General features: G+C 46.2%; 1 protein-coding gene across 4 annotated transcripts in view; it reads left to right on the top strand.

Annotated features, from left to right (window-relative positions):
* FOXN3 (forkhead box N3) overlaps positions 1 to 23,375 on the top strand; it is a 417,639-nt gene that overhangs the window by 114,283 nt on the left and 279,981 nt on the right. For all 4 annotated transcript variants that reach the window (XM_070415047.1, XM_070415036.1, XM_070415062.1 and 1 more), the window contains exon 2: positions 17,594 to 17,709. The gene's annotated coding sequence lies outside the window, so the exon portion shown is untranslated. The remainder of the gene's footprint in view (positions 1 to 17,593; positions 17,710 to 23,375) is intronic.

Raw genomic sequence — 23,375 nt, forward strand, 5'->3', positions numbered from 1 at the left:
CCCCCTCTCTCCCCCTTCCCTTCCTTCCTTCCTTCCTGAATAAAAACATATCGTAGGGTGAGGGTTAAAAGAGAGAGAAAGTGGTTCACGACAAGTTCCGGTCTGGTCCAGAAGCTCCTGGCACGAGTGCGGACTGGAGCCAAGCGCCCGGGGCGCCGAGTGTCTGAAGCGCTCACTGGGATTGAGGAAGTGTAACAACCGATCCTGTGGGCTGTGGCGGCTTCTGGAGGGAGTTAGTCTAGTAATATTGTAACGGGTCATCTTACAGAAGGTTTATACCAAGAAGGTCTCTCCAAAGCAATGTGAACCCACTCCTCAGCATTCCCCCAGACCTGGGACTTGGGTTAGGGTTAAGGTTTGGGGCAGTGGGGGAGCCGGGTAGAGACATTGGTGCTGGGCCAGGTTGTTGTGGACACCCCAACGCTCCCCTCACACAGACACGTGGCTCTTCTCCACGCTCTTGCCTTCTCTAGTCCCCTGAGAAGAGCACCAGCCTTCATAACCTGGGGCAGATGGAAGGGTAAGCCCATTGGGGCTTATTCCAGGACAGACCCAGAAGGAATGCTATCATTTTGTTCTCCCAGCATATCAGCAAGTCGGTAGAAGAGCGCTCACTTCTGTCACAAGCCTTGCCCTCCACTTCCCATTTCCAAATGCATAGGAATCAAAACTCTCATTGTTTGGGCCACCTCATGGCATTGTCGCCGTGCTACTAACACGTGGGTTGCATTCTCAACACTTGCTTTGGGGAGTGAGCTAGTGATGCCACAGATTTCAGTGTTCTGTGGGTTGGTATCCGCTGAACGCTTCCGAGTGGATTAGTGATGTACTTGGCTTGCATGGTCTTTTCTTAAATGACCCAGTTAGAGGCCTGGCCCCGGGACAGGATGAGGCAGGCTAGCTGGGCACTGTTAGGGAGCCCTCCCAGCTGGGGCACGGGGGCTCCTGCCATCCTAGCCAGGGCTGCAAACAAGTGTGAGAGCGAGGGGGAGAGTCCCTGCTGTTGGTTTGGCTCTGGGTCATTTTCTTTCTGGCTGTGTAGGTAAATAAAACGAAGGGAGAAAATCCGATGGGCTGGATGCTAGAGCTTATTTCATGGTGTCGCATATGTCTTTTGGGAGCAGCCATTGTGAGTCGTCTCCTGGTTTTCATCCAATTGTTAATCAAATTGAAAGATTTAGGAACTTCTTTACGTGTTAATATGCCCCGTGGAGCAGGACTCACTCTTAGGCCCTCGCCAGTGGCCAAGCAGAGCTTGAAAGTGGTCCTGACCCAGTGACAATCACGTGCCCATCACTAGCCAGGCTGCACCAGCCCCCCAGCCCCGACTCTGTCTGTCCCACTATTGTCTCTCAGATGGTGAAGTGGCTCGATCCATAAAACGTGTGGTTGCTAGGAGGGACTGTTGTTGGTAAGGAGAACTGGGAACATTCTCATTTCTAGATTACCTTTCAAATATTCAAATCCATGCACTAGGAGCATATGGCTAGAACTTTTACTTTTTCACTCAGATGTCTTCCAATGTGCTTCATTGAATTCCAAATTCACATCAGGTTTTAATTTTGAAAATGCCAACTGTATGCTCACTGAATGTGAGAAATGAACACTTTCATAAATGGTCTTAAAAAGTAGTAGTGATTAATTTTTCTGCATTCATATAAGCCAGCTGTATGGATTCCCCCCCCCCCCCCCCACACACACTTAGGTTCATGTACATCTTGATAATAATGAGGGAACTATGTTACCAGTGTTCTTAGTTAACTTTCTTTTTTTTTAAAAAAATATTTTTATTGATTTCAGAGAGGAAGGGAGAAGGAGAGAGAGATAGAAACATCAGTGATGAGAGAGAATCACTGATTGGCTGCCTCCTGCATGCTCCCCACTGGGGATCAAGCCCACAACCCAGGTACGTGCCCCGAACAGAATTCGAACCTCGACCTACTAGTCCAGTGATGGCGAACCTTTTGAGCTCGGCGTGTCAGCATTTTGAAAAACCCTAACTTAACTCTGGTGCCATGTCACATAGAGAAATTTTTTGATATTTGCAACCATAGTAAAACAAAGACTTATATTTTTGATATTTATTTTATATATTTAAATGCCATTTAACAAAGAAAAATCAACCAAAAAAATGAGTTTGCGTGTCACCTCTGACACGCGTGTCATAGGTTCGCCATCACTGTCTAGTCCATAAGTTGACGTTCAACCACTGAGACACACCGCTGGGCCTTAGTTAATTTCCTGTAAGATCGTTCCATCGTAGCACATATCAGATAGCAAAGGAGAGTGGACTATACAGTCTCTCTGTCCGCTCTGCTGTGGGCAGATGGAACAGCCTTCCTGGTCCTCACACATCTGTGTCTGCTCTGTCTGCTCAGCCTGCACACAGTGTGGCCCAGGGATTATCTGACTATTTTCTTCCCCCTCTGGTTGAGTTTAGTTTGTAGGTGCCATTTCTGCTTTCATCTCCTACCAGGTGAGAGTTCTCAAGCACCTGAGAACCAATAAAGAAGGGCTTCTATCTGCTAGGTTTTCCTTAGGCACAGAGAAAATTAGTCCCAATGTGTGTGTGTGTGTGTGTGTGTTTGCATGATCTTAATCAGAGACTCTATCAGTGAAAAGAACGTCTCCCTGATGATCAGAAAACTGCCCGACAGAGGGGCCCAGGTCTGGGGCTCTAAGGGCTTCGTAAGGTTTGGGATGCCCACCCGTGGAGGCCTCCCCCCACTCACCAACATAGTCAAATGCACCACGTTCCACTTGAAATACAATTTATACATTGTACATCTTCGCATTCAAATTATCATTCATTGTAAAATGGAACATTATTTTGTGTATCACTAAGAAAAATGCTGCCTAATATGATTTGATGCACTCATTTCAGAGGGTTCAAATGTAGAAAAATGTGCATTTTAGAATTGGTGAAATGCACTTCAAATTATGAGTTGAGTTGCATTTGGGTCATTGAGATAATGCTAAATTGTGTAGGTCCTATGATGTTTTATTTCTAACATAGGAAAAGCTAAAACACTTTTGCCCATTACCCAACTTTGGCAGATCTCAACATTTTGCCATATTTTCTTCAAATACAGGGGTGGGCAAAAGTAGGTTTACAGTTGTTTGTATGGAAAAAGACATGCAGATTATGATTATTACAATAGCTATGTTGGCCCTGGCCAGCTTGGCTCGGTGGATAGAGCATCGGCCCACGGACTGAAGGGTGTCCGGTTTGATTCCGGTTAAGGGCACGAACCTCGGTTTTGGGGTATGTGAGGCAGCCAATTGATTTGTCTCTCTCACGTCGATGTTTCTCTCTCTCTCTCTCTCTCTCTCTCTCTCTCTCTCTCTCTCTCCCTTCCCTTTCATTCCACTCTAAAAAAATGTCCTTAGGTGAGGATTAACAAAAAAAAAAAAGCTTTGTTAATGCAAAAAAAATGGCACAGTAAACCTACTTTTGGCCACTCTTGTATTTTGAAAAAAGTAAGGCATGGAAGATACAATTGCAGGCCCCGGTGTATCCCTTCCCCAGTCCCAAGATCTCATCTCCTCCTTGTGCCCCATGTAACCACCACCTTGAATTTGGTGCTTATCATTCCCATGCATATTTGTAAACTTTAGTAACTTAACTCTCAGTAGTAGATCCCTGGAGCTTTAACTGGACACCTTCTACTCCAGGGGCAAAGTGACTACCTTCTGGCTGATGGAGGACCATGGAAGGGATGGATATGATGTGTGGATTTCACCTTTAAAACGAACGAACGAACGAGCGAGCCCTCATGTTCTCTCTCTTCCGTGTTTCTGACGAGGGTGGGGACAAGGTGTTCACGTGATACTGAAAACCATGCAGATGTGGGACGGACGCTAGAAAACAGCAGCGCAACTAGAGAGAGGGGTCCTGGGTGTCCGTCTTCAGGGTACCAGCTGCCCAACCACCTCCCACCCCTGCTCCGCCACCGACTGTCTACTGTCGTGGGCTGTTATGTGAGAAGTAAACTAACAACCATCTTTTTATTTAAGTCAGTGTTACAGGCCCCAAAATGTTCTAATACATGTGGCGTACAGTCTGATTATGTGCATTACTAGTGACTTACTCTATTTTTTTTTTTTTTTTTTTTTTTTTTTTTTTTTATTTTCCTCTTAAAGTATTACAAAGGGTATTACATAAGTATCCTTCCCCCCCCCCCCCGCCCTTGACAAACCACTACCCTCCCTTACCCCCCAGTGTCTTATGTCCATTAGTTATGCTTATATGCATGCATACAAGTCCTTCGGTTGATCTCTTACTCCCCTCCCTCCTGCCCCCCAACTCTCTCTGGCCTTCCCACTGCAGTTTGACAATCAGTTTGAGGCAGCTCTGCCTCTGTATCTATTATTGTTCAAAAGTTTGTAATGGTCTTTATTATCCATGAATGAGTGAGATCATGTGGTATTTTTCCTTCATTGACTGGCTTGTTTCACTTAGCATAATGCTCTCCAGTTCCATCCATGATGTTGCAAATGGTAGGAGTTCCTTCTTTTTAACAGCAGCATAGTATTCCATCGTGTAGATGTACCACAGTTTTCTAATCCATTCATCTACTGATGGGCACTTAGGCTGTTTCCAGATCTTAGCTATGGTGAATTGTGCTGCTATGAACATCTGGGTGCATATATCCTTTCTGATTGGTGTTTCTGGTTTCTTGGGATATATTCCTAGTAGTGGGATCACAGGGTCAAATGGGAGTTCCATTTCCAATTTTTTGAGGAACCTCCATACTGCCTTCCATAGTGGCTGCACCAGTCTGCATTCCCACCAGCAGTGCACAAGTGTTCCTTTTTCTCCACATCCTCTCCAGCACTTGTCGTTTGTTGATTTGTTGATGATGGCCATTCTGACAGGTGTGAGATGGTACCTCATTGTTGTTTTGATTTGCATCTCTCGGATGATTAGTGACTTTGAGCATGTTTTCATATGTCTCTTGTGACTTACTCTATTAACAACTTTCGTTTTTATTAAGTAGGGGAGGTTAGGGCAAAACACATTAATGCAATTCGCTGTAGGCTTGGATTGAAAAGCAAACAGAAATTTTTTTACAACTTCCCCAATGGTCCAGTCCTGGAGTGAACCCTTTGAGGGTACATGAGTTGAGCTCATTGGTTATCGCCCATATACAGATACAGGAAGTGCATACATGCCAAGGACAGCTCCCTCCTGGAGACATTTAAAGCAGACCTCACAGTGGTCATTTCAGCCTGTAAAGCTTCCATTCCCAGAAGTTTCTTCTCCAGCCCTGACTGAGCATCCCTGTGAGCGTCACAAGCGTGAGGCCTCCCTGGTTTCTTTCTCTTCTCCAACAGCTGGCCCCATGGCCCTCACTCCTGCCAGACAAGCAGCAGCACAGCAGCTCCAGGGAAAAGGCTGCCCTGGTGGCTGGCGGGCATCCTCGCGGCTCCATGCCAGGGGACCAGGCTGGCTGGAAGGCTTGCTTTCTGCAGAGTGCTTAAGCGGCTCAGGGCTCTACCCAGAGGGGCAGTGTCTGTGCCAGAGCCCAGAGTGGATGATTGGGACACGGGGTGCACAGGGACCATCCTCAGCTCTTCCCTGTCCCACATTGCAGCCCCAGTTCTGCCTGCTTAGGAGCACACCCTGAGCTTGTCCCTAATCTCACAGGTCAGCTTGGCTTCTGGTCTTACTGGCAGGTCTGGTGTCCGCTTTCCCTGTAAAGGGCACTGGGAGCAGGGCTCCCAGGCACCTGGCCTCTCCTTTGGAATAGGGCTGGTGCTGTCCGTTCCAGTCATGCTGGACACATGTTGACCTTGAGCTTTTCCCCCTTCACATTAAGAATTGGGTTGTCAGGCGAGTCCTTCTCAGGCTTCTGCAGCCTGTGCATCGCCTTGATACAGAAAATCAGAGGTGCCTTGTGTGCTCCCTGTGCCAACATACAAGCATCCAAAACACACGACGAGTGCTCCTGGAATGAACAGGAGGGTGAGCACTGCTTTGGGTGAGACTCAACAAGCTGAGCTTGCTCAATAGTGCCCATACATTAAACGCACGGTGGAAAGGAACGAAGCCAAGCCATACGGATTCCTTCCCTCCATTGAGGCCAGAAACGCAGCTGCACCGAGTCCCGTGCAGCAAGAAGACAGAGCGGTGCAGGCAGCCGTGCAGGTCAGACCATGCATTCCTGTCTGACAGAACATCAGCTGCCTCGGACAGGCTTTGCATCCTGAAAAAGGAAAAGTAGAAGTAAGCGTGTCCGTAAAGCCAGTGCCCATATCGATGTGCCGAGTCCAGCTCACCGGAAATTCATTTCCATTTCCAGTGTTTTTGCATTCATTGTATCTCAAAAAATTATTGAATTAAAAAAATGAAACCTAAACTAAAATTTAAAAACAAGCTGCGTGTTCCCTTAGAAGACTTGATTTATGAACCTTATGATGCCAAAGAGATGAAAAAAAGAAAAAAAGAGGAAAGGACATTGCCATGTAAAAACCTTCGAAAAAGGTTTTAAATTATAGGCAAATTGCTCATTAGGTGCCTGGCTTTAGGCTAATTGACCTGGAGTCAATGACATCTGAAAGTTGACACTTTTATGCTCAGGGACACTTTCTGAGGCCTATTTCATCTTATTTCAGACAAAATTCTAATCAACTCTCTTATTTGGTTTCCCAGCCCCTGGCATATTAGATGTGAATCAAAATAGGGAGGGAACAGCGAGAGCCAGGCCACTTTGAGTGGTGGGAAGGCCAGCTGGTACCCCGACAGCCAGGGAGGGGCAAGCAGAGGCCAGAGAAAATGAAAATGTAAATACGAGGCTTAGGAAACCACAAGTGTGTGGGGCCTGCTCCTGTGTGGGTGACCTCCTCCCCTCCCGCCTACGCCTGCATGGCTTCTGAGAACTCGGTATCATAATGTGCGTGATGCCAGCCAGGAAAACTAGAACAGGCTAAACCCGTGGTTGGCAAACTGCGGCTCTCGAGCCTCATGCGGCTCTTTGGCCCCTTGGGTGTGGTTCTTCCTAAGCCTTAGGAGTACCCTAATTAAGTTAATAACAGTGTGCCTACCTATATAGTTTAAGTTTAAAAAATTTGGCTCTCAAAAGAAATTTCAATCGTTGTACTGTTGATATTTGGCTCTGTTGACTAATGAGTTTGCCGACCACTGGGCTAAACCACGTGCTGTGTACTTTGCCCGATTCATTGTTTTCTTACACAGTCCATTTTGGAAAGTTTTTTTTTTTTAAATATATTGTATTGATTTTTTACAGAGAGGAAGGGGGAGGCATAGAGAGTTAGAAACATCGATCTGCTGCCTCCTGCACACCCCCTACTAGGGATGTGCCGGCAACCAAGGTATATGCCCTTGACCGGAATCGAACCCAGGACCCCCCAGTCCGCAGGCCAACACTCTATCCACCGAGCCAAACTGGTTAGAGTGGAAAGTTTTTATCAAAAGGGACCAAGTCACTGACTGGAGTTGGAGCATTTGTAGGAAGGCACCCTGTTCCCCCCTCCCTCTGGGAGGTCTCCCCAGAACACTGCACCTCGGGAAGCCTCCTGCTGCCTCAGGAGCACCTGGAATAAAGTCAGTAGTCCGGAAAAATTTACTTCTAGGAAATCCTCATTCCCCAAAATGCAGCATGACCAAATCCATTTCATCCTTGCTTTCGAGGGTAACGAAATGAGTCTGACGTTCAGCCAGACGAAGAGGTCGTGCATAACCCAGATCACGACGGAATCCACTTCCGAATACTCGCTTCCTCAGGGAAGTGTGTTAGAATTTCCTGGAGAGGCATGACTAGTAGGATGTATGTACATACATGCATACACACATGCATACATACACACACACACACGTGCATATGTACACACATGCATGCATACAAACATAATACACACATACATATAAATGCATATATACACATGAAATTAACTATCACAGGAGGATAACTACTTTACTGCTGCTGCTTGTTGCTCCCAATCCTGCTTTCACCTCCTTTCTCCCAAGGGACCTCCAACCATCTTTCCCTGTGAGACTCTCTCTGCGGAGTGGCACTCAGGGCTGGGGTGTCTGGGAAGGAAGGGAGGGGTTCAGGGCTTTGTGAGCAGGCTGAGATGACCTGCTTTGGGGCCGGTGCTGAACTCAGTCTATAGTCTGGTTCCTCTCCTCCCCACCTTGGGAGAAGAAAGTGGGTGGACGAGATCAGAGAGGAGCATGAGCTTAACCACCAGCCATAGTTAACATCTGCACTAATTTATCTGGTACTGCATATCTGTCCCGTTTTTGTAAGTTATTTTTTGAAGTTATTTTAAGTCCTTTACAACCATCTGCATGTGTGAGGAACCTAGAGACAGCGTGGCACACGGCCCGAGCACTAGATCAGGCCACAGGGACACGGTTCTGCTGCTTCACGTGTGACCGTGGGCCAGTCACTGATCCTCGGAACCTCGGTGCTCTCTACCGTGAGATGAGACTGTTGATACTCGCCACATGAATTCATAGTATAACCTGTGATAATCAAATGGGATGGCCCACGTGAAAATGCCCGGTGCAGAGATGTAAAGTGCGTGTATGGTGCAATCGCATCTCTGGCTGCGGTTCTGCTCCTTGAGTTTGTAAGTATTGGTCGCGATTAGTTAAAGAGTCATCTCTGTCTGCCCTGCTACTGCTCCAAGACCAGGCTTGCTACTGGATCCTCACATCATTTGAAATTGCTTTAAAAAAATAAGTGATCTCTTTTACCAGTAAGGTTTGTGTATCTCTTTTCTGTTTTGCTTTCTCTTTAGGGATGAGTTCATTATTATTATCATAGTATATATCCAAGCATGGTCCAGTTTAGAAAATAATGGGAAAATTTGGCTTAGCTTTGGTGGGATAATTTCACCATAATTCCCACAAATAAAGTAGTGGTTTCTTTTTTTTTAAAAAAAAATGCCAGTTGAGAGCTTCAGATCTGCACTTTCAAAGCCTACAATTGATGGTTTAGTGCGAAAATTATATTCAAGTTGAAGCACATCAGCATGCAGATGTAAAGTGTGGCCATTTTCATCTGGATTGAATATTATTAACTAGCCCAAGGGATAGGATGTAATTAAGATTTTGAACAGCTTACTTGTGTCTACCGTGTTGAATAACCCCATTATTTAAAGTGGCGTACCGGTTTGAATAATCGGAAGACAGCCCAGTGCACCAGCATCTACACATTGTGGCTTTTAGGTGTACTGAGGGAGTCTGACTTTTCTGCACCAGTCCAAACATTGGATAAGGTCAAAGAGTTGAGCTTGCAGCAAATGAGAGAATTTTCAGATTCCGGGAGAAATCACATTTCTTTCTGAATGATGTCAGATGTCCATCTTGTCACTCATTCTAATACCTTCTTCTGTAAGTTTAGAAACAGACCCGGTGGGGACAGGCGAAGCCCTTGTGAGGGTGCATGCTTTTGGCTAATTAAAACTATTGGGTTTGCAGCCTGCGCGTGCAGCTCTCGGTGGAAGGGCAAAGAACTCTTAGCTGGGATCCACTTCAGAAAGTTTGCAAAACCTCCCTCTGCCTTTCACAGACCGATAAGGCACAATGCTGATAGCATCTTTATTCTGGTGCGATTCCACGATAACTGTCCTTAGAGGAGACAAGATGCGCATCTTTTTTTTTTTTTTGTCCTGCCCGCACTGTTTTAAAAGCAGGAAAGTTCTCCATCTCTCCCAGGAGAAGTCGGTGAAAGGATCTATTGCCTAGCGGCCCCACCTGAAGCAGATCCCCAGCCCGCTAGGTTGGACACGGCTCATTTCAGCCATCCGGATTTTCAGGTGTACCCTGTGCATTTAGTACATCATTTGATAATGCTAAAAAAAAAATATATTAAAGCAGTGTGAGACTAAAGGAGAAAGAAGATGAATGTTAGCCTTCCCCTGGGGTTCATGGGTGAAGGAATTAACACAGCGTGGCACTCTACCCTAGCTGTGTTTGTTTCCATGGCAACAGCGACGTACATGTTTCAGACTATCTACAGTGACACAGTTGCAGAAATAGTAGCTTGCAGGTTTCTGATATCGCATCAGTGGACAGGCAGCACACACTATATTAAGTAAGTGTAAAAGAACTTAAAATACAGCTCGGATTCAGCTGAGAGATGCACTGGGGGGCTTTGGCATCCCCCCTCCTCACCACGACAGCAAAATCGGGACAAAGTTGAAAGTTGCAAGATTCCAGTCAAGCAATTGCCCTTGCTTGGGTAAATAGCATCAGAGGAAACCAATGTGAGTTACAAAGGTAAGAAAACGGCCTTGGCCGGTGACATCTTTAAGAAGGATATTGCCAGGGAAGCTCATTTTGTAGAGGGGTGGGGGGCGTTAGTAATGGGTAAGGAATGAAAGCTCAGGTTGAAGACAGCCGAGTCTTAAAGCAATTCTAATGTGCAACAGAATCTTTGCTTCTGAGTTTATGGCAACTAAGGTCTTTGAACGTATCATTGTAGAAATTGCTTTTCTGTAAAAATGGTCAGGTGAGACGCTGAGAGGTTGATTGGGTGAACAGCTAGAGGGGAATTAGGGCTCCATTGTCTTTTCAGAATGCTTATGTAAATATCTCTCTTTCCCCGGGATGACCCTGGTTTGTCTTTGACATTGGCTGCTACTTTTTGGTACCATATGCTGGTCTCGCTGTGTTTATGTTATGCTGCCACATTGTAACCTGATGAGACTTGAGTGCTGAGAGCAACCAAGTAAAGATGATAGACTTTGTAAATGGGTGACTTTGCAATCAAATCGTACAGTTAAGTAATTTAGGAGAAGTGTTCAAATGGGTATTTATTTACATGCCAGACCTCGGCTTTTGAATAGCAGAGTATTAGGTTAATAGATTTCAATGTGCATGGTATGATTGCAGGAGCTTTCAAGTATGTTGTAGTTCAATTTAGATTGAGTTTTTAATGTCAAAATATTCTTATATGCCCATTATTCAGTTTAAGCCTGCACTTACCTTATAGTTTTGTTAGGCATGTTTCAGTGAAGAGAATGTGAAATGGCATGGTAATTTAAGCTAATCTGTTCGTGTGAGGAGGATTCGTTTTCTGACCATAGGTGGACTTTTACAAAAAGTGGCACCTGAGACACGCAACTCTTTTGTAGTGTGTGAGACTGTTTTCTGTGTGCACGGGGAACTGCCTACAGCATCAACTACATGTTGTCCCTCACATTAACTGTTTGATTAGATTTTAAGAGAACATGGGGAGGGGGTGTGTTGTCTGGGGCTTCCCGAATTCCCTGGTAATATGGAGGGATGGGACAGATTTTTCATTATAAATCAGGGACCTGAACCCTAGAATATCTGACGCCCCAGTGGATAGACACGATTTGCCTTTCTAAATAAGGTGACCCAAAGGGAAACTAATGTTGAGCTTCCCATTTATGCCCGTCGGTAGTCTGAGCCACCCAGAGATGGGAAGTGAAGTTTGTGTCTTCTAAGGGGGATTTTTTTTCAATGGTGGCTCTTACCAAAGAGCAGCCCCTTTCTCAGAGTCTCACCTGCCTACTCCCACACTCATCCCTGTGGAGTTTTGAGGCTCCAGCCCATCTTTGGGGACCAGGGGAGGACAGGCTTGCAGACTGCTCCCCCGTGCCCTGGCTTGCCTGGCTCGGGCCCTGTGTGTTGTGGTGGTCAGCTTCTCTCTGTGACAGCTGCAGGAAACCACCTGTGCTTGGCCCCCCAGGACAGAGGTGCCAAATGCCATTGGTTTGAGGGTTTATATCACATTCTGCTATTAGTACTTGGAGCGGCCCTGGAAATCTTGGGCTCCGAAACCAGAAATCAGTAACGTTTCAATGAACTACTTAAATTTTTTTTTCATTTATTGATGAGAGAGAAAAAAAACATCGATTTTTTGTTCCACTTATTTATGCATTCATTGGTTGATTCTTGTATGTGTCCTAACCAGGGATCGAACCCACAACCTTGGCACATGGGGATGACGCTCTAACCAACTGAGCAACCTCGCCAGGGCTTCAGTGAGCTACTTTGAATGACTAGGTCAACGTTTGTCTGTTTGGGAGTATTAGAGCAGACAGGCCCTTCCAACAGTCGGGACATTGGTATATATTTTTTCACCACCCAGAAATATTTTCCAGTGTAAAAAAACAAAACAAAACAAAAGTCCACCAGTCTGAGCCGTGTTACTTAACTCTTTTGTAAGAATAGAAAAACCACATACACCTAAATGCCAAGCCCCAGGCCGAATCAGTCATTCAAATTTAAATCCTGGCAGTGCTCGTAGGAAATTCAATTGCTTCCATTTGAAGGGCCAGGAAATTGATTTGGAAAAAAAATAAATGTGAGGGATTCCCAAATAGTGGCAGCATGGAATGAATAAGAGAAAAATGAAGGTACAGACAGATCTTATTACCAGTCCTAAATGGTAACGGAATTGCCAGAATCAACTTCCTGAGGTGTAGCTCATTTGGAGTCTCGACTGCTCAGGAACTTCTGATGGTTCTCAGTGGACACGGGGCACGGGGCACGAGCGAGCCTGCAGGCTGGCGTCCAGGGCTTTCCACACTGGCTCCAGCCCAGCCTTCCCTCCCACTAGCCCTCTTCCCCTTGAGCATCCTGTGGCTACCCTAGGACACCAGATACCGTGTCCTGGGCTGGCCAGGAAGCCCTAGGCCTTTGCTCTCGCTGGTGTATCCGTCCAACGCCTTCACCCCCATCTTTGCTTTGTAAGACCCAGCTTAGATTCCACGTCTTCCATACAACCTTACAGCTCTTCCCCTCGCCCCCTCGTCAGGAGCATTTTTCCAACTTCCATGTTCCCATCACAGTTTCTTTGTCTTCAATGATAGCACTTCTTTCACTGTATTCAGATCAGTTGTGTCTCTTCTTAACTGAGATGTCAGTGTACTAAGGAGAAAGGTCCATGACTTCGGCACCCTGTAGCTTTTGCCATCCCTAGAACAGTACTCCGAACTGTTGTATTGCATCGAGTTCTTAAAAACTTGTAAAGCTGTGCAACCTTCCAGTGCTCATGCTCTCTGCTGAAGGAGAGTCTGTTGGGTACTGAGCTTCCCGTGGCTGGACCGATTCAGCCACTTCCAGAGGCTTCCAAACTTCTGGCTGTTTGACATCATCTAAACACAGAAACCAAGGGGATGGCTGATTTCCCCCTCCCCCCCGCCCCCATATTCATAGTATCACGAGATTTTAGAGCCAGGAGGAACCTGATAGAGTACACTCAAACTACAGAGAAGAGAATTGTGAACCCAAACTAAGTGACTGTTCCAAAACCACTCGGGGGTGAGTGACCCAGGTGTGTGGGGAGCCAGTGATAGCTCTACATGGTTCTGCCCTGGCTGATGGCTCAGTTGGTTGGTGCATCATCCCGTACAACAAAAGACTTCAGGTTTGATTCCCGGTCAGTGTGGGAGGCAGTCAACCGGTGTTTCTCTCCCTAGCTCTGTCTATAAAGAAAAAATAATTCAATAAAAACATCTCCTTGGGTGAGGATTAAAAAAAAATATCTCCATGGCCCTGTGTACTGAGCCTTCCTGCCCGAAGCCTTGGGTTCCACGTGAGATGTCACAGTCAGCTGGTGCTTTCTGCCCTGTGTTGCGATTGGCTGGCTATCTGTATGTAAACACTGTCCGGTGACAACAATCCCATTAATACTCTTTGCTAAAAGGTAATATCAGGGGGGTAGAATTAATAAAAGTGGACTGGGAGCTGACCTGGGGTGGGGGTGGACTGGGAGCAATGCTAGCAGGTCATTAGCCATCGCCTGGCTGACGTTATGGCAGCTGCTGAATTCAGTCAAGTTCAGACCCTTAAAAAGAGTGGAAAAAAGAAAGCACATACTTTCCAGGGCCCGGGCACTGCACAGCGGGGCCAGCTGGGTGCAGCGCCGTGGCAAAGGGATCTCTTCAGTCTCAGAAATATGAGCCTTAGCGTGCACATGGGGAGGGGAGTGTGGCTGCAACTGGACCTGATTGGCATTAACGTTTCTGGGCTCATGGTGCCCGCAGTTCTACTAGACTCAGCTCCTATGGGAAGCCCATGAGTATCTAAGGAAAGAACCAGCCCTCTGAGTTGACAGGAGGAATAAGCTGTGTGTGTGTGTGTGTGTGTGTGTGTGTGTGTGTCTGTGTCTAAAGGTATTGGAGGTCAGCAGGTTTTGGAAGGGGAACTCTTGGTTTTCTGTATGATTGTGTACTTCCTCTTGTCCAGAGTTAGCCAGTTAAGGAAATAAAGCGCAATTCGGGTTTCCAAGTTGGAAGCCTGATTAATCTCTCTGCCAGTTACATATGGAAATAAATCAGTAAATGGTCCATCTGGGACGACACTACTGCAGAGATGATAAATTATCGCCATCGTATACGTCTGTGTTGCTGAAGACTGAGCTGTGCTCCCCAGGCGCGGCTGAAAGATAACTGGATCCCCCATCGTGGTCAGGAATGAAATTAAAAACAAAATCACAAGTAAAAATATCGCCGTGAAGCGTTTCATGGGAGAGTGCTTTGGTTGCTGCCAAGTTTGCTCCTTAGAAGTGCTATATCTGCAAATATTTAAAAGGAGTCTCAAGGGCATAAGAAACATTTTATTTCTATATTTTCAAAGGCCAAACACAGTAACAAGTGTTAATTAGTACCCAAATGTCCCAAGGAGTAGGATAATTCTATACTTCTGTGCCGTATTGCAACTTTATCATTTTCACAGCAACTTCGTGTGTATTTTCTTATTTAAATTTCAAAGAAGTTGGGGCAAGCCAGTGCCTCTGTTCTTTTCTTTTTTAAAATATATTTTATTGATTTTTTTACAGAGAGGAAGGGAGAGGGATAGAGAGTTAGAAACATCAATCAGCTGCCTCCTGCACCCCCTCACTGGGGATGTGCCCACAACCAAGGTACATGCCCTTGACCAGAATCAAACCTGGGACCCTTCAGTCCACAGGCCGACACTCTATCCACTGAGCCAAACTGGTTAGGGCCAGTGCCTCTGTTTCTTGATTGAGGAAACACTGAGGTTTAGGGGGTTGAATGCCTTGCCCATAATGACTCAGTGGCCAAATGGCAGAGCTGGGATGAGCGACCAGATATCACCAATACTGAATCCAGCTTCGTTTCCATCAGAGCCTTGTGTGACATCACACACATTTTCAGTATCCCATCATTCATTTGGCAGCATCAGGAAAGAAAGCATTCCATTTATGTTAGTTTTCTAGAAGCAAATACCATACCTTCTTTAAAAAAAAATTTTGTTTTTATTGATTTCAGAGAGGAAGTGAGAGGGAGAGAGGGATAGAAACATCAATGATGAGATACAATCATCGATTGGCTGCCTCCTGCGTGCCCCACGCTAGGGATGGAGCCCGAAACCCTGAATGGGATTTTAACCATGACCTCCTGGTTCATAGGTCGATGCTCAACCACTGAGTCATGCCGGCTGGGCAAGCCATACCTTCTGGATCATGAAAATTATTTTTCTCTACTTGGAGATCTTGAGTATCGGTTTAACATTTTAAACATGATTTCAATATTTTTAAATTGAGGTATAATTGACATATGACATATATTAGTTTCTGGTGTATGACATAATGATCTGATATTTGTATATATTGTGAGATGATCATAATAAGTCTAGTTAACATTCATTACCTTACATAGTTACAACATTTTTGTATGTGCTGAGAACTTTTAAGATCTACCCTCTTAGCAACTTTCGAATATGCAATAGAATATTATTAATTGTTGTTATCATGCTGTACATTGCATCCCCTTGACTTATTTATAATGGAAGTCTGTACCTTTTGACTACCCTCATCCATTTCTCCTCTCCAATCCTTTAACTTTTCCCTGTGACTAAGGCTCACCACTATTCCCTTGGGTTGTTTTATAAAGCTAAAACCATAGATGTCCTCAGGGGCTTCTTAGGTCTGGTAAGATTCTGCCCCTTTGCAGAATGGCCTGAGGCTACAGTGACATCCAGAGTCCTGTGCCTACTTTAAAATGTTCTTTTGTGTCTTCCTCCTGGGCAAACCTTCCACAGTTGCTCCTTTAAGCTCCCTTCTAGAAAATGCAGTACAGAAAGGACAGAAAAGCAAGCTGGGTTCAGAAACCTTTGAGTCCCCTAATTTATTAGATGCCAATTTCTAAACATACACAACAGATGCCACAGGCACCTAGCATTTACCTGTTTGTACTTGAAAGTGTTTTTGTCTCACCTGGATCACCTTCCACGTGTCTCCAGTATCAGCCAGCCCTGGCTACTCCATGCACCCTGAATAGACTTCATGCTTGCTCCTCTCTGGGTCTTTGCTTAAGCTATTGCTTGGTCCTCCTGGTCAAAATTCTGTTCAAATCTCAAGGCCCATTAGTATTGTTATTGTCTTGATACTTTCTCCTATCTGCCCCCCTCCTCACCTCCACCAGAAACAAATGTCTCCTCCGAAACCTTCTGTTCGTTACAGGAAATAACACAGTCTGTCTGTATTTGAGTTACCTACATACATGTCTTATCTCCCACAGTGGACAATACATTTCTCCAAGGTGGCCATTCCATCATCTTCTGTCTGTGACCCTTCCATCTTCCTTCAAATCCCCAGCTCAGTACTTTGCCCTTAATTGAAGTGTAACATGCATCAGGGTAGGATAATTTTGGTTTACAACAACAGATTGGATGTCTTTGAGTGGGTGGAGAAATGAAAGATCAGAATCACTTGAAGGGCTTGTTAAAACAGATCGCTGGGCCTCACCTCCAAATATTCAGATTCAGGTGGTCTTGGGTGGGGGCCGAGAATTTGCATTTCCAACAAACTCATGGGGATGCTCATGCTGCTATTCCAGGGACTATCATTTGGGAACCACTGATTCAGTGGATTTATTTCCTAGGATTCTCACACTAACCTCATCGGGTAATACCATTGTTTTTAGTAGACCGTCTATTGATCTGTCTTCCTTGAGGCGGAGGCCAAAAAAAAAAAGAAAAGAAAAGAAAAATAACTTCCATCAAATTATGATGCAATCCACCCCATGTACCAACTTTCCTATTTTGCAAGATTATGGGTTAACTGTGGCTCAAAAGCTTGCAGCCCATTTAGTGAGCTTTAGCTAGAGGGGACCTTTTCCCCCAGAAGTAAAGCCAGAGTAATTTTCTTTTACAGCAGCAGGATAGAGAGTCCTTGAGGTTGCGCCTGTGGACCTGGCCTACCCAGGGGATGAAGGCCGGTCCACGTGGTTCAGCACTGGCCTACAATGCTTGTTGGTGCTCTGAGGTCTCTCCTTTATCTACACAAGTGTTTCAGCGGCAACCATAGTAAAATAAAGTGATCTCACAAATGTCTCAATAGCAGTTGTAGTAACAGAAGATAGTCTCCCAGTGTCTATGGCATGCGTTTTCACATCTCTGGGTCCTTTTGTGCCCTGTGAGGCAGTTTCAAGAACACTCCATCATGAAAGACCCGGCGCTTCAATAAACTTTCCAAGCAACAAAGAGGTGCTGTTGCAATTGGCGCTGTCACTGAAGTGTGGCATCTTTTAGAGCCCGGCCAGAGATGGCATTCATTGTGGCTGAGAGGGTCCTCTCTCTCCTCTGCTCTAACCCCATCTTCCTTCTGCTCCTCTCCACCAGCCACTAGAAGCACCATCTCCCAGAAGACCGCGGTTCTGGTGACAATGGAGGCTTCTCTGTCCTTCCCGTGACTGGAGCAATGCTGACCTCGGTTTCCTGGACCCATTCTGACTCAGGTAAACCACAGTCGGTCTTCACCAGCTCGCTTACACCTCACAGTGACTGCACTGAATAAATGAAATACCAACGCTATTCCATATGTAAATGCAGATGCCAAATTGATCGTCTCCATCAATTAGTATCCGCCCCTCTTCCTCCCAATCTTCTTAATGATCAATTTATGCAGCTGATCAGACTGGCAATGTGGTCAATCCAATTTAGGCATTAAGATAATGAAAACATCGAATCACATCTTCATTTGAAGTTTGGGTGCGTTTCATAGGCACACAAAGCAAAGGGAACCTCGCTGGGAATTTTTCGTGTGGAAACTGGATTCTACCGTAGTTCCTCTAAATCATTTTCTTTCTCATCTGACCACATACTAGTATTACTCGAATTATTCTTTCTTATGTTATACCTTTTAATGGAGGTCGTAAGTATTATTGAGTATGGGTTATGTATTCTCGGGTCAGATGGGGATAAAATACGTGTTCCTGGACAGACGTGGGGCTCACAGCTTAGCCACAGACCCAGGGCCCACCCACTCATGAGAGGGTGGCAGATGGTGTTGCCATGTGGGGCTGGGGCTGGGGCTGGGCAATGATGGTAGCTCTCTGGTTCGGGGAATTGAGAGACTTTTAGGACTAGAACTGAAATAACTAGGGAAGAATCCATGGAAGAGGGAGGGCGTGGGCTGGGCTTTATCACTGTGGATCATTAGGCCAGAGGCGGGGAGAGGAGTAGCTTGGCGCCTGGGTGGGAAGATGGGAATGAGCCCGCAGTGAGCCCAGGTAACGGGGGCCCTGGCTGCCTGGACTAGGACCCTGATTCTCACCTGCCCTGTTACGGTGGGGCCTTGGCTGGCAGCTTCCTTCAGGGACAGCGGTAATTGTCACCCCAGCCCTGGCTTTGGCTGCCACTTTGCTGGCCTTTTCTGCTTCTTTGGGTTTGTCCACACCCGGCCTCTGCCTGTCTACCTGATTATTGACTCTTCTCTTACACACCTGCACCCCTTCCCTCCAAGCTCTGCCTGGCAGGAGTCTTGGGATGAACCAGGGATCGTGTGAGGTCAGTACCTGGTGATTCACAAGGTGCTATTCTGGGCTGAGGAGTGGAATTGACAGGGAGGGAGCATAAGCCAAGGACACGTGTTTATAAGTTGATGCCGAGAGCGTATCTAGAGAGTTCCGAAAGCCGGAAGTCAGGGGAGTCTCAGGGCCGCGTGAGGGGCCACAGTCAGGGATGGGGAGCACATGCCCTGATTAACCCCGAGATGGCCAAGGACATGCTGCCCACGCCTGGCTCTTTTCCAGGGTTGCTCTTGGATAAAGCAGTGGCGGCTTTCGCTGGCCTGGGTCTTGAAGGTAGTGCTGAGAGTTGTCTTCTGAGGCACCTGCTCTTCCTGTCAGGCCACAGGCCACTGTCCTGCATGCTCAGGTGCTCCTGCAGCTGAGTCCAGCTGACTCCGGAGCCTGGGCCTTCCTGGAGGCAGAGCCTGGATCGGCAGCCACCAGTGTGCCTGCCTGTAGCCAGTGTTCTGAGGTTCCAAGCTTCCTCCCTCTTGTGACACCTACATCTTCAAACACGGCTTCCTGGCTGCTGCAATGTGTGTGGGGGGAAAAGTTGAGAACACACACTCATTCTTAACTGCCTTAGCCTGGAAATGACCCAAACCAGCTTTACATCCACAGCCCATTGGCCAGAATTAGTCACATGACCCTGTCTCACTTCCCCGAGGCTGGGAAGTAGGGCAGAGCAGAGGATTGCTTGGGGCCCCCACAGTCCCTGTAATACTGTGTCACTGGGGGAAACCCCTTACTTTTTCTATGCTTGCCACGTGTTTGGTCAGGAACCCAGCCCTATAATTTTTTCACATAGTTTATTTTATTAAAAAAGATTTTTTTATTTCAGAGAGGAAGGGAGAGGGAGAGATAGAAACATCAATGATGAGAGAGAATCATTGTTCACCTGCTTCCTGCACGCTCCTGACTGGGGATCGAGCCCACAACCCAGGCATTGGGAATGGAACCATGACCTTCTGGTTCCTAGGTCAATGCTCAACCATTGAGCCATACAGGCTGGGCTACATAGTTTATTAAAGGTGCAAATAAGATGTATGAAGGCGCTTTGAAAGGTATGAGTTGTAAAATATCTTAAGATACAATTGTTACTTACTTTCTTTATCACATCTTGAATGGCAATGGGCTGGCGTCTGGGTAGTCACACACGCCCAGGACTGTCCTAGCATTCGTCAGTTAACCCAACATAATTATCATACAGTCCTCCCTTTCACACCCAGAAACATCTGGGTGTAGAAGCCTGTAAATTATGTGATCACCCCAGTTTGACCCCACTGGTCATCTTTTGAGATGATTACCTCCTATTTACTAAGCTTTTTCTAAGCGTCAGACACTGTTCTAAGCTTTTGCCTCCGATGCTTCGTTCAATCTCCAAACTTGTGAGGTAGGTACGAGTAATCTCTTTATTTTCAGACTAGAGGCCCGGTGCACAGAATTCCTGCACAGGTAGGGTCCCTAGGCCTGCCCTGCAATCAGGGCTGATCAGGTTCCCCACCTCCCTGCCTCCTCCTTCCCTCGCTCCCCCAGCGCCCTGCCGCCACCACCACCACTGGTCACCGCCATGGTCCACGCCGCCCCCTCGTGGTCAGCGCATGTCATAGCAAGCGATCGAACTACCGGTCTCTCCATCAAACTCTCGAGGGGACACTTTGCATATTAGCCTTTTATTATATAGGATGAGGTAACAGAGGCAGAAAGAATTGAATTGTTCATGATCACACGGCTCTCAAGGGACAGCACTTGGTTCTGATTCCAGGCCTGACACTGTGCTCGTAGGCACGAGGTTGAGCCCTTGGCCCCATGGGGCCCGCACTTTCCTGACACAGGCTTGGGACTCTATTCCCAGACCACAAGCTGGTGGAAGGTTGCAGCCCTGAGCGGTGAGTTCAGCCTCTTAGGACCCAGACAAGCAGTGAAGATACTAGATCACCCCATGCATCTCCAAAACTGAAAAGGAGCAGGACCAGGGCTGTAGGGTGTCTCCTGACTTCCCGCCAGTCCCTTTCCGTCCCCACTCCCCTGCTGTTGACGGTGCAGCTGGCTTTAAGACGGCATGCGTTTTGCATAGGGAGAAAAGACCGCATTTAGAAATCTAGGGTGGAGTCGAACTCTAGCCAGTGAAGACTTGCCATGTGCTATGCAGTTGGTCCAAACAGGCACCCTCCCAACACAAACAGCTAGGAAAAACCAGGCTCTGTTTTCAGGAAGTTTATGTACAAATTTGTTTATTTAAAAAAAAAAAAAGCCGCACCACAACCAAAGACCAGTTTTTGCTTGCAGAATAACATCAAACAAAAACCCATCGACTCATAAGCTGGTATTAATTTCCCTGGTTCCTGACCTTCCTAATCAGTGTTCAAAACCAAACCCATGGAATCAAAGGGAACAGTCTCTGAAAATGAACCAAATGTGGCAGACTCATCGATTGCATTGCTTGCTTCAAGAACTCATCCCCTCCCTAGAAAATTATAGATGTGGTTTCTAAATGTACAAAGAAAACAAAAACAATTCCACTATGAAAGAAAAAGGAAATTTCTAATTCTATCTCATAAACAATATAGGAATAACTTTAAAATATTCTGCTTTAAGCATGCATTTAATTTGTGCTCTGGGAACCAAATAATGTTGCTAAGATAAAGCATTCTAATAATGATTTATGTAAATTTATTTGTACAATGTAATGGTGTAGTTGCCTATAGCAAATTGCTTGGAATATGAAATGACATTTACGAGGTCTTTTTTGTCCTCTGAATGAATGCAATGGAGAAAATGAGAGACTCCAGGAAACTGGGGCGGGGGGGGTGGGGGGGCGGGGGGGAATCCATGTTCAATATGGAGTCTGATGCATCCAGAGGCAGAGTCAGCTGGACAGGGTAGAGGGTATGTAAGTAGTCAACAAACACAATTCCATATGTTTTCCTGTGATGCTCTCATTATTTAAGCCATTTTAAAAGCCACACACACACACACACACACACACACACACACACACACACGGGGGGGGGGGGGCGGAGAGGGAGAGAGAGAGAGAGTGAGTTTGAGATTCTTAGAAGGCTAGAACCCTTTATCTTAGGAATCCTAAACTTCTCAGACACCAAAGCTCTTTTAAAAAAATTTTATATATATATATTTCATTTCAGAGAGGACGGGAGAGGGAGAGAGAAACATTGAGCCCACAACCGGGGCATGTGACCTGACTGGGAATCCAACCTTGACCTACTGCTTCATAGGTCGACACTTAACCAGCCAGGCTTTCAGACTAGCCAGTGACAGATCATCGTTCTCACGGTGCCCCGACAAATGGGGAACTTACAACATGGGGTACACAGAGGCCAAATGCAATTAAAAACTGGGCAGTTCATCTCAGTTCCCAGTTCCTTCAACGCCAAGGAAGTTATGCTTGAGTCATCCATGGGACCCAAATGTTAAAACACAAAACAAAAAAGTCTCCCAAAGACTGATTCATAGGCCCACGGGGGTTTTTCCGATTGGCTGCCCAGTTAGAACCTTTGCTAAGGGCTCTAGGTGTTTCTGGGAAGCGTTTGAATTCAGTGGAAATCCCCATATATGTAACAGAGTTTCTGGACCCAACCAAGCTTGGCCTTGTCGGTGCCCCGTATTTGCCGGAACCTGTGCTGTTTGGAAAAGGTGTGGTGTTCACACCTTCATTGCGGAAGGCATCAGTTTTTTCTCCAAGTATTTTTACTATCTCACTTGGTCACTGCAGTTTTGTTCATGTGGCAGGCTGAGAGTTGGTATTCTACATACAGGGAGACGGGGGGCCACAGAAGTGACAAAAGGAGACATCAACAGAATCGGGGAGCAGCTCCCATGATGACGGTAGTCCATTGTCCTCACAAACTGAAGCAGATGAAAGAAACGTGTGAGTTCTGAAGAGCTCGGTTTATGTAAAACAAGTACAGAGTTTTGGTCCATCATGAGCCATTTTGGAATGGCATCCACTATCCTGAGAGAAATGGGTTTGTCTAATTGGATGGAATAACTTTGGGTGGTTAGCTGCAGGGGTCGTTAAGACCCCAGGGCCAAAGTTAGAGCCCCTGCTAGAGAGAGAGAGAGAGAGAGAGAGAGAGAGAGAGAGAGAGAGAGAGAGAGAGAGAAGAGATGCAAAGGGCACACACCATAGGAGCTGTGGCCTGTGGTAGGACCGGTTTTCTTGAAGTGGCCCAGGGTCCCTGGGGGGAGGCAGTGGATATTAGGGTGAGAATATAAGCCCTGCTTTCAGGTTCCAGTCCTTCTTCTTTTTAGCTGAGTGACTTTGGGTGTGATTTCTGAGCTGTGGATTCCTAGGCAATAAGGTAAGCGCCTGTGCCTCCATTTCCCCATCTGTAAAATGGGGAGAATGATGTTTACCTTATAGAGACAGTGTGATAATTAAATAAAATAATTCTTTTTAAAAATATATTTTTATTGATTTCAGCAAGGAAGGGAGAGGAAGAGATAGAAACATCAATAATGAGAGAGAATCACTGATTGGCAGCCTCCCACATGCCCCCTACTGGGGATGGAGCCCCAAACCTGGGCATGTGCCCCAACTGGGAATCGGACCATGATCTCCAGGTTCGTAGGTCGATGCTCAACCACTG

This window comes from Myotis yumanensis, unplaced genomic scaffold (assembly GCF_028538775.1).
Source record: "Myotis yumanensis isolate MYYU_CA2020_CCGP unplaced genomic scaffold, mMyoYum1.0.hap1 SCAF_1, whole genome shotgun sequence".
Taxonomy (NCBI): domain Eukaryota; kingdom Metazoa; phylum Chordata; class Mammalia; order Chiroptera; family Vespertilionidae; genus Myotis; species Myotis yumanensis.